The 11,784-nt window shown below is 46.8% G+C and overlaps 1 long non-coding RNA gene across 1 annotated transcript; it reads left to right on the forward strand.

Moving 5' to 3' along the window:
* The first annotated feature begins 7,979 nt into the window (after nt 1-7,979).
* Nucleotides 7,980-10,800, forward strand: LOC147718646 (uncharacterized). Its single transcript, XR_015309994.1, has 3 exons — nt 7,980-8,076; nt 9,636-9,779; nt 10,744-10,800. It is a non-coding gene; the product is annotated as an uncharacterized LOC147718646 (long non-coding RNA).
* The last annotated feature ends 984 nt before the right edge of the window (nt 10,801-11,784 follow it).

Consider the following 11,784-nt stretch of genomic DNA (forward strand, 5'->3'; position numbering starts at 1 on the left):
ATGTGCTCCGTCACCTTTCGCTAAATTTGCTGGGGCACTTGCGCACCAACTACACTGGATAGGGTAATACTCATATCACGTATCACTATAACTTGCTTACCGCAGCGCGCTGGTTGTTGCTTACTAAAACCACTGAACTTTTGGCCTCCAGCTTTCCAGGACACCAGCCTGCCGGCCGAATCAGTTCGTAACTTGGGGGTGATGTTCGACCCCAGCCTGCAGCTAGACGTGTCGGTACACAAAACATTGGTCGCATGTATGACACTACTGCGGTTGTGGCGGAAGACACTACCTATGCTTCCGGCACAAACCAGGCCAGAAGTAGTGAGGAGTATCATCTTAAGTAGGCTTGACTACTGTAACTCACTACTACTGGGGGCACCTATGACCCTGGTGGGAAAACTGCAATGCGTTCAAAACTGCGCCGCCAAATTGGCCCTCTCGCGCTGTCGCTCTGACTCCTCCACAAAAGCACTTAGGGATATCCATTGGCTTTCAATCCCCCAAAGGATTGATTTTAAAGCCCTTTGTTTGGTACATAATGCCCTTTGCGGACAGGGCCCTTCTTCTTTGCAGGACTTGTTTTCCTGGTATGTACCGTATGTACCGTCTAGATCTCTCCGCTCGGCTTCAGCTTGTATGGTGGTAGTTCCTAAGATTCTGAGGACCCGGATGGGAGGCCGGTCATTTAGGTTCACCCCGGCGAGACTGTGGAACTCTTTACCAATATGCTTACGCAGCACAGACGATCTTATTTCTTTTAAGAAGGCCCTGAAAACGTATCTGTTTCCAAAAAATCGGTAAGCCTTTCTTTGTAAGCTGCACAACTGCCTAAACACTGTGTTGGTATCATCCAAGTCGAAGCGCCAGGATACCCGATGGGTGACAGTCATTCGCTATATAAAAACACCAATACATACATACATACATACTGTCTCCTAAAATCAGGGAGAGTTCTTCATAACGCCTAACGAATAAATGTCCCCAATGTATGTTCTGATAAGAGTAGGGAAAGGCACAAAACTCAAGGGCCATGCAGGGAGACCTTGTTCGGTCCCCCATCTTTTGGATACCAACTGCAGCTGCGCGCAAGCATGCTGTGCAGCTGCCGAGATACAGCCCCTTTGGAAATCTGAGTCACCTGTGAAGAAGCGTGGGATGGCATTCTCTTCCCTGCAGCCCACTGAGTACCTTCATGTGATCAGAGCAGTTCTCGCATCTCAGGGGACCTGCTCTCTCTCTCTCCTGACCAACAACAGGGTTAGGAGGGGAAGGCGCCTTCTGGGATCCTGGCAGCCCTCAAGGATGGGACCCACCTCCTTTATTTACAGCCTCACTTACAATGTGCTCCGGTGAGGACCCGGCTATGGATCCTCAGTTGGCAGGCCGGGCCCTGGTTGCCAGATGTCTCCCTTCCTTGGTACGGCAGCTTCCACAGGGTCTCCCATTACCTGCAGGCTCAAAGACAGCATTTATGTCCTCGAGCTGGCCTTCACACACTGGGAGTGCTGAGGTCAGCAAGCATTCGGGCACTGCAAAGTGCTCACCACATGCTGTTAGATAAAGCAAAGAGCTCACCATGCAATAGTTTTACTAAAGTGTCTGCACCTCAGATTCAAGCTGAAAAAGATTTCAACATGCTCTGATTTGTAGGAAACAGGGCAAGTCACAAGACCTGGGAGAGCACTGTGACACAAAAAGGCGGGCAGGCAGCAGGCCAGCACATAAGATAGATTGCAGACTGGCAGTCCCTCCAGCAGCCCAACAGGCAGTAGACCAGCACAACAAAGCAGATAGTCCACATTGCGGTTCCTCCTGGCAGTACACCGGTCCTCTGGCAATGTGCAGTCGGGCTTCAAAGTACAAAGAGTCATAAGCACAGAGAAATGTTCACTTTCTAAAAGTGGCATTTCTAAAATAGTATTGTAAATTACGCTTACATCAGCAAGCAGGATTCATCACTACCACGCTAAATATACCTAGCATGGCAATGCCACTCCTTTCAGATCAGAGATTTTCACTTAAAACCATTTGAGGGAATTCCCAAAGCTAGCCTATGAGAGAAGTAGACCTCACAGCAGTGAGAAATTAAATTGCCTATTTGTCAGATAGAGGCAGCGCAGCGAAGGGGGGTCAGTGGCGGGTTTCTGTGCGCTACACAGTTTTACACCGAGCTAGGCAATATGCCGACTGTCGCCCAATGTAAATGTGTAAATGTGTGTGTCTTGTAAAGCGCACTGCTACCCAGAGGTGTCCTGGCACTTTAGACCGCTGGGGAACCCGTCCTGGCTTTCCCTGTGAGATGTTCCCTCCTGGGTATCTCCAAGGTGAAACCAGGCATCCCCGGCGTTTGTGGAGGGCCGTTGTGGAGATAAGACAAGCTAATGCCCAGAGTTGCCGAGTGTGATCCCTGGTTAGAGTAGGCACCGAGGCGAGAATTATCGAGTCCGCTGACACTGGTTCACGACCCTGCCACGTCGGGAATTGAGCCCTGGTCCCGGGCCGTCTTCTGCTTCCGGGTCTGCCGCCTCTAACCAGTGAGCCACACCACTCCAATATGCCGACTGTCTCCCAATATGCCGACTGTCTCCCTGTCTTGTTTTGCTGCTTATGTTTTTGCCCACATGACTGTGCCATTGGTGCTTGGCCTATATTTAAGGTATCCACACTCCTGCAGATTTTGCGGCAGGGGGACTTCCTAGGGCCACACATTTTAGTCATATTGGACAGTTGGATTAGGACATGAGTCAAGGCTTAAGACTTGGAAACACACACACTGACAACCGCATTTCATACGTTTTTGCGGGTCCTGCAAAGATAATTCATTGGAGCAGTGAGATAAGAAGTTGGACATAAACAAGCTCTACATTCCCATAGTTGCCCCCGCCTCCAACCCCTGGAGTTTGAAAGTAAGTTTAAGGGCCTATGCTCATCTGGTGTCCATGAAACATAACTAGTAGAGCCCTTCCCCCAATGCTTCTCAACAACAGGAAGTATGGGTGGCCTCAGCGAAACCATTGGAGGAGCGCTGCTAGTCTCACCATGCGCCTTGCTCACACACAACTAGACTGGAACCCTCCCTCCAGGCATCAGTTATATACACTTTATTGGGCTCATGTGGATATGGGAACGGTGGCAAGTTTTTTTTCATGGTGATATAACGTAACCTTGACCCGAAGGCATTAGAGCGCTTTATAAGTGAGCCAGACTTGTTACAGATTTGTTTAGGCACCCGAAGATTAGGTGATTTACTCAGACTCGCAGGATGTTGAGCCGAAGCTGGGATGTGAAGCGACCCCTCAGTTCCAAAATCTGAATTCCATAATAAAGCGAGATATTATATACTCGAGTGGGACCTAAAAGCACACAGGGTCAATCAAACGAACTTCTTGTTTCACTTAAAACGTAGACCAGCTTGTCAGCAGTTTCTGGAGCAGGTGTTTCTCTGCCATTATTTCCTTTTTTTTGTCTTTTTGTTTTTCACTTTCCCGCCTACTATGATTCTCTCTCAGACAGATTACTGTATTAGCACTAACTTGTAGCGCGGGGCCCCCTAGCCGTGAAATTAGATAACTGCAACCTGTTTTTCCTTATTACGATATAATGTACCGAGGAAGAACTGCCCGGGCAAGCAGCCTTCTGAGGACACGGAGGCCGGGGATAGCTTTTGAAACCAATTCTGTTGGCATACAGTTAAGTAGCGTGCTCATCCTAATGTACCCTAAACTTTTTCTGTTTGGCAGGCACGGAAATAGATCTGAGGAGGGGTCGTTGGGGCTCACGAAAGGATGGGATGAGTAGGTTAAGATGCGAAACATCAATTCAAGCAAAACGTCCACACTTCACTAAATTGTGTCAACCATGGCAGACCCATTCGGTCGCTGATCTCCCCGCATTTGTAGCGCTTTGAAGAAACGACATGTGAAATTCTGGCTATAAGTTTCAAACTCAAGTTGTTCTTACACGCATGCTGTCCTGTACGTTCACCTGCGATTTCCCTAAAACCTTTCTGTGCCATGTGCTGAGTATTTCCCTGCTGTGTATCCCAGTAAATTGCCGTTCCCAACCCCTAAACGATTTATATGAGCGCCGAATCTCTCTTTAAAACTAGTAGCATACTGCCTTCAGGAGCAAAAAAACAGCAAATCACATGTAGCGCATTGGCACCTTCAGTCAAGGAGCTGCACTGTACACACCGCTCCATGTATTCACTATTTGAGCACTGAAGAGGCCAGGTAGCTCAAGTCCCCAGGTGACTCAGAATTGAAGGCCTCTCTGTCACCACACAAGCGAAATCACTCAACTACTTTGGAGTACTGACTCCACAAGGCACCCACTCATACATATGCTGACCACTAAGTACATCTTTATTGTATGATTACCTGAAATCGTTTACAAAAGCAATAGCATAAAAAAGGAACTGAGTATAAAAATATAAAAAAGTATGTAAGTTATGCCATAAGGTGACGCCGTATAAAAGTGTGAAGTGTCACTCTGGCCACTGATGCACATACCACACAGAAGCCTGTCTCCTAATTGTTCCAATATCACCAGCTAGTAATATCCACATGCAAGTGTTCTTATAGTACCAATATCTGGAGAGCGAAGCATCGAATCACAAACTTGCACTTCTGAAACCTCGTGCAGTCGGCCTATCTCTGCAGCAGGCGCTGAACTCACGGACCAGTCTGCAAGCCACGCTCAATGCCCCAGAGGGGTAAGCCATCGCACCTTTAGCCTTTCTTACCACCTTTCTTTTCCCGGATCGTAACCCGCATCTGGCGGGAGAATACCACAAGCGAGGAGGAGGAGTCGGCTGGAGCCGCGCTGCAGGACCAGTTCAGCGCCACCAGGAGGCGCTCTGTAATGCCTCAATGTCGCCTTGTGTGTGTGCGATTGTTTGAGGTCAAGGCGCACGTAAATCACCTGTGCCCCTTTACTACAGGTAAAATGATGGACTGTGTGACGTCATAGTGCAAGTCAGGGGCACCTCCATTGTTTCAAGGTCCCCTCCAGAGTGCGCGATTGTTTGACGTCATAGTGCCTGTAAATCACCTGTGCTCCTCTACATACAGGTAGAATGATGGATTGTGTGATGTCATAGTATAATTGAGGGACACCTGCAATGTCTCATTGTCCCCTTGTGCTAGATTTTTTGTTGTCATAGCGTGCGTAAAGCACCTGTCGACACACTGAATTAAATCACCTGTGCCCCTTTACTACAGGTAAAATTATGGACTGAGTGACGTCATAGTGCAAGTCAGGAGCACCTGCATTGTTTCAAGGTCCCCTCCAGAGTGCCCGATTGTTTGACGTCATAGTGCCTGTAAATCACCTGTGCTCCTCTACATACAGGTAGAATGATGGATTGTATGACGTCATAGTATAATTGAGGGACACCTGCAATGTCTCAGGGTCCCCTTGTGCTAGATTTTTTGACGTCATAGCATGCGTAAAGCACCTGTGTGTGTGGCTCTGTCTGTGCTTGGCTCTGTCTGTGCTTGGCTCTGTCTGTGTGTGTGTGTGGCTCTGTCTGTGTGTGTGTGGCTCTGTCTGTGTGTGTGGCTCTGTCTGTGTGTGTGTGGCTATGTCTGTGTGTGTGACTCTGTCTGTGTGTGTGGCTCTGTCTGCATGTGTGGCTCTGTCTGTGTGTGTGTAGCTCTGTCTGTGTGTGGCTCTGTCTGTGTGTGTGGCTCTGTCTCTGTGTGTTTGGCTCTGTCTGTGTGTGTGTGGCACTCCGTGTGTGTTTGTGTGTGGCATAACCCTGGGCGTAGTTCGCGGAGTCTGACTCCGCGGAGCTACGCGAAGACGCAGTTGCACTCCGCGAACTACGCGTAGCTCCGCAGCCATGCGTAGTTGCTTGCTAGGCCCGTCCGCGCGCCGTTTTTCGTCTTCGGGAGTGCGGTGCGCGTGTTCGGGGCGTTGCCTGCATGCTCGGGATGGCTAGCGCGCTAAGTTACCCGAGAGGTTTGTCCCGCCCACTTGCGTTCCCTTATTTCCTGTTCCGGGTCACAAGTAACGTGGTCGCGTTGTGCAAGACATGTTCGGGAACTCATCTTCTCGTTCGCACTACAAAAGTGCGTGATCGCGCTAAATATCGCGTGAACCTACCCACGCGGTCGCGATGGGCGCAGCCATCTTGGATCACACACTCTGGCTATGGTTTTGGGCCTACTTTTGCATCTTGCTGAAATCTCTTCAATCCTGGTCTTTTTACCCACTTTTTCAAACTTTCTTTAGTTATTACCTATCTCTCTCTGTGCCTAGGTTTATATTTTTCATTTTATTTCTACTTTTACAACTTTTCTATTGTTTTATTTTACTTCCTTCTTTTACCTTGCTTCTTCTTTCCCCTACCTTTTTGTCTTGAACTTTTCTTCTCCCCTCCACCCAGAACCATGGTCAAGGGCGCCAGCAGCATCAGCGGCTCAAAGGGCAAGGCGCCTGTGCCCCAAAAAACCCGGCTGCCTTGCGGCAGAATGCGCCCCCTAGGGGTGAGGCCCGCCAACTTTTTGACGAGGAGGAGGTGGATGCCCTGGTGTTTTTTATCCAGCGCCACCTCCCCTTGATGTTGGCAGCAGGCGGCAGGCCCGGCTCCGGCTACCACCATATTGAAGAGCGTCTCCGGCGGTGGGTGAAGGTGCGCCGGGCAGTCTTCCGCTGCTCCGGTATCCGGCATACCCACCATCAGCTGACCCACCGTTGGGCAGACATTTTGGACCGGGAGCAGGACCTGTTGGACCTGCTTGGCGTCGAGGTCGTGGGTCTTGGTGAGTGGCTACCCTAAAAAAAAAAAAGTGTGTGTATAATATATATCTCTATAGTAGTATAAGTATTGTTATTGTATCTTTGTAAATCTTGGCTGAATAAGTAACGCAATGACTGGTGCTCCTAGTTACATTTCCGATGTATTCCGTTATTATATCTACTGTAATTGTATGACACTGGTCTGTGCTGCGCTTCTTCATCTTCACTGACTCTTGCGTGTTCAATTTGGCGCTAGCTTTTGCTGTTTATTGATGTGAGATTTTCTTTATTGTAGAGAACTGAAGTTAGTTAATGCTATTAATAGAGTCTTGTCCTTCCTTTGTCCGTCAGTGAAATAGCCGTTGATGGATAATTGTACGTGTTTGCATATTGTATCATTTTTTTCACGGCCTTCTCTTCTGCATGAATCCTCCTCTGCCAATGAATGCTAAAGTTACTTTGTTCTTCTTACCTCAGCCAGGGCCGGCTTTAGGCATGTGCAAGCTGTGCAACTGCACAGGGCCACCAAACGCCAGGGGCCACCACACCAATATATATCCTTAATTTAATAATCCTCAGAGGATGGATACATATTTGCGTGGCGGCCCCTCTCAGGGATTTGGTGCCTCCGGCTCTGTTCCACTTCCAAACACCCTGACTCCCCCCTCTTCACTGGCCTCCGTGCTCCGCCCCGACCTCCTCTTCCGGGCCCCCCTACCTATGCTCCCTGGCCAGGACCACCATGAGCCTAGAGCCGCCCCTGCCTCAGCCCTCCATAGAACTGATGTAGTTTGTTTAGTGAGTGGGTAGGGCAGCAGTAGCATTCAGTCAGTAGCAGAACAAAATATGATGCAATGAACGTACAATTTCGTGTTAGTATGCACAAAGTTAAGCATGTCTCCTCCTTGTGATCTATGCATTTTGCTGGCAAAAAATTAAAAAGAAATGCCTACTTACAGATAATTGATTACCCCATTCTTGAATCGGTGGTGTTGTTCAGGTGTTACTGCCTCTGTGTTACTTAGTAATCTGCAATCAGAATGTTTATGGAACATTTGATTTGTTTTCTCCAAGTATATATACACTAGTCAGTGAATCATGCAAGGCAGTAGTCATTTGGTAGATCAATGTTTGTTTCTTTTAATGTTGTAGCAGTGGTTTTTGAAATGCTGTCTAAGTTTCACAGCACTCAATGTTTTTCTCTTTCTTTATTATTTCTTACATGAACCACAGAACCCAGGGGCAAGCAGAAGGCTGGGACCGAGTCGGCGGGTGAACGTGAACCACAGGCACAGAGCTCCTCTACTGAGGATCCTGCTGCTGTCCCCAGTAAGTCCAACAGTGCTTTCTTTTGGAACAATGATATTTCCCTAACTTTCTAACTGAGCTTTTTTTTCCAACCGATTAATGACATTTCACCTAACTAAATTTTGACAAATGCTTTTTTGATTTTGATTATGTTTTCAAAATTGTGGGTATCACTATCTGTCCCTGCCTGTCTGTTCCTTCAAAGAGCCTCTGCTATGACTCTCTGTGCTCCTACTAGACTGTCTGTAGGTAAGCGTGCCCTGTTGCCCACTCTTTAGTTAAGGTATTAATCTTTTCAAAAATCTGTGATAGAATAGCGGAAGGCACAGGGTCCACTCCTGTCTTATGCTTTTTCCTCTGTAATGTCTCTTCTTTGCCAATTGACACCCACCAAGTATGCATCCAGATGTTGGTCTAGTATTTTGTAAGCGTTAGTATACCACTACTACTCTTGCGGGTATTCTTCTATGCAGTCACATACATAACTATGTATGAACCACAAAATTGGATGTTGGTTATAGGCAGGTTGGACCTTACTTACAGTCTTACACCTCAGTCACAGAACTCTGAGGAACCCACTATTCACTGAACGACAACCTATATGGGCTCAGTCACTGGTCAATTATTCAATTACCCCTTTCCTGAACCCCAATACCAAGATGCCAAATGCTTTTATTGCACAATCCATAACCTAAGTAACCCCCTTTTGCTCACTCTCTCGTGTAAGTCTACAAGACAACAGACACAGAAAATATACTTCCGAGTCAATGTGGTACTTCAAAACCTTTATTTTGTTAGAAGTAACTAAGTAAGTAACATCAATGTTTTTAAGTTGTTCCGTGAAATACGTCAAGGGCCACCAGAAAAAATCCAGAGTTAAAAAAGGCTGAATAAAGTAATCTACATTTGTACAGCTACCAGTGCACGATAGGGAAATGTGGGAAATGTCGGAGACCCCTCACCATTGAACGTATACTGGATACATATGCCTCTTTTTGGTAAGCTCTGGAAATCTTTGCTTCGTAGAAGAAAATCTTCTCATCTGCCGAAAAATAATGACAAAAGTGGTGCACGTTAGACAGTATGAAAAAATTAAATACATTTATGCAAGTTTTTAGCAGTCATGCTAAAAAAAAGGTGTAACCTGAGGCTGTAAGCAAACTCGATTCCACAATCCACATTCAAAAAGTAAATACAGGCCTTTTTATTTTCCAAACTCTTCAGGTGTATGCTTTGAACAATCATGTGGCCTCAAAGGCGTCTTCTCGTACTGCGCAACAAGCTGCGAGGTAGCATGCGCAAAACTGTAGACATTGATGTACAAACTGGTTAGGTTACATGGTTCAGTCTAACTTTCCAAGGACTAGAGTAGCAGTAGAGATGAGATGAGCTTGGGTACCATACCATAACAAATGAATGCTAATATGTGTAGTGAGTTAGTTACTCTGCTGTACTAGGCAATGTGGACTACTACTGATTACGTTGTACTTAACTGTTTTGCAGAACTCCATTCTTGGTGAACAAGTACAATGGGGGCTGTGCATCCATCTAAAAAGGTGTACTTATTTTTATTTGTGCAGAACCGGTACCATCCACCAGTGCCGACGGGGACAGCGGCGCTGCGACGGCGTCAGCAGAGGCGATCCCGGAGGGGAATGGAGGACCAGAGGCACCTACACCAGCACCGGCAGCAGTGGGGGAGGAGCCAACAACGGTGGGCGATGGTAAGTTACATTCAATAGTGATCCGCATTACTTGGTGGGTGTGGAAAACTTCCTCACTGTACTCTGATATTTATAATGAACTTTAAGTTCTACTGGACAATATATGACGCCACCTTTGTCATTACCAAGCTTAGCAATAGCATTACCACCGGCGAGAATTGATAAAATAACAGGCCTCTTCTATGTGACTACAACTCAGCTGTGAAAGGTTGGTGGCAGACTAAAAAAGTCTTATCCACAACATTACATGACCGCGATGGATTAACACTAAGGAGATTGATTTTAAGTATGATGAAAGGAGCAAGGAAAAAGCACCAATCATCTAATATAGAAGGATACTTTGGAATCAGCAATGCAGGTGGCTGATAGCAGTCGGATGCATGGGTTGTTGTGGAAGCATAGAAAGGGGAAAACACAGCTGCCTGCGTGGGTGGGAGACACATCCAATATCGGTGGGTAGTGAATACTAGTGTCAGCAGCGGTGTTTTGGTTAAACCCAAAGGCAAGGGAAGGAGGGGACGACTGGATGCATTCCGGGTCGTTGCTGGCGAAACACAAACCACCTAAGGTTTGTTGCGCGATATAAAGAATGATAGTCTCTACTAGACATTTACTAGTACTAGCTGGCCCCTGTTAATTAATGTTAGTTTGAGACTGTCACTGTTCCCGGAAGCACAGAGTATATGATATAAAAAAACGAGATATGAAAAAGGCAGGTGTTCGTATGTGTGTGACCGTTGAAGTACACCCATGCTATGCTACTAGGGCAGGCATAATGCCGTGCCAAAAAGTCAAACAAATTAAGTATATAAGCCGTAGAATGTTCAAGATAGATAAAACACAATTTTTTGTACTCAGCTTGCTTGCTAGTGCTACAGTACTGTGCCACTATGTGTTGAATAAATTTTGTATTCTTGATTTGCTGGGATTTTGGATTACATCAATTCCGTCTCTTTCTTTATAGTTACTCCTTCAAAACCAACGAGAAAGGAGTTGGCAGTCCGGGCCCGGCAGCGGAAACTGCATTCCATCGTTGAGGCCTACCGCCGGCTGGTGGCTCAGGCCGAGGAGGAGGAGGAGGAGGCGGCGGCGGCAGCAGCTGCTGCCTCTTCCAATGCCCCGGCCCCCAAGCCTGCAGGAGTACGTCGGCGTGGTCAGGCAGCCGCCCGCCGCCAGATTTTTCCAGCATCGGCCACCCTCCCACAACAACATGCATGCCAATGTAGGTGCCGCCAATTCCAAAGAAAGATTCTCCTCCGGGTAGCCAGGCTGGAGGCTCAGAGTCAGACAAATACTCAAATAGAGGAGCGTGTGAAGATCATGGTTGATAAACACTTAAAAGCCCTCCGGCTTTGAGATGGACCCTGTTTGTTGTTTGCCCCTTTTTCAATCCTTTTGTTGGTGGGTGGGAATTGGGTGTTGGGGTTTTTTACATTACATTGAACGTGGAAATTTGGTTGGGTTTAGGGGAGGCGGGTAGGGACAGCTGTGGGGTAAGATTTATATATATTTTATTTTTGTATCATCTTTATTTATATTATGTTAAAAATAAACGAGACACAAAGTTATGTTCAAAAGAAAACATTTGAAGTTCATTTGCGTTTCTTGGGGGGTTGGAGGGGGGACTGTTTCACCAAATAATGTACGTTGTGCAACATCGCAAGGTTTAATTGGCCATGCAGGTCGGCGGACAGTGCTTTCTAATAAAAAAATATATTGCTCACATCTTTAACATGCAGACAGATAGATGCGGTAAACCCTCACCGAGTTATATTTGTAGTATTAGAAGAACTACCAGTCTGTCTTGCGTTATACCTCACTGCAAACTTATCTTACCTGTGATTGCTGATGATGATTTATGATAAAGTGTGGCACTGCAAGGGCTGCATTTGTTTCCCAAGACAATGGAGAAGAATCTGTGGTTCTGAACTTCTGTGATAGTAGTAGTAAATAGACCCTGCCAGTAGCATTTTGAGACAAAAAGAAAGAGGCAGTCATTTGCGTG

This window comes from Lissotriton vulgaris, chromosome 4_1, assembly GCF_964263255.1.
Source record: "Lissotriton vulgaris chromosome 4_1, aLisVul1.2, whole genome shotgun sequence".
Taxonomy (NCBI): domain Eukaryota; kingdom Metazoa; phylum Chordata; class Amphibia; order Caudata; family Salamandridae; genus Lissotriton; species Lissotriton vulgaris.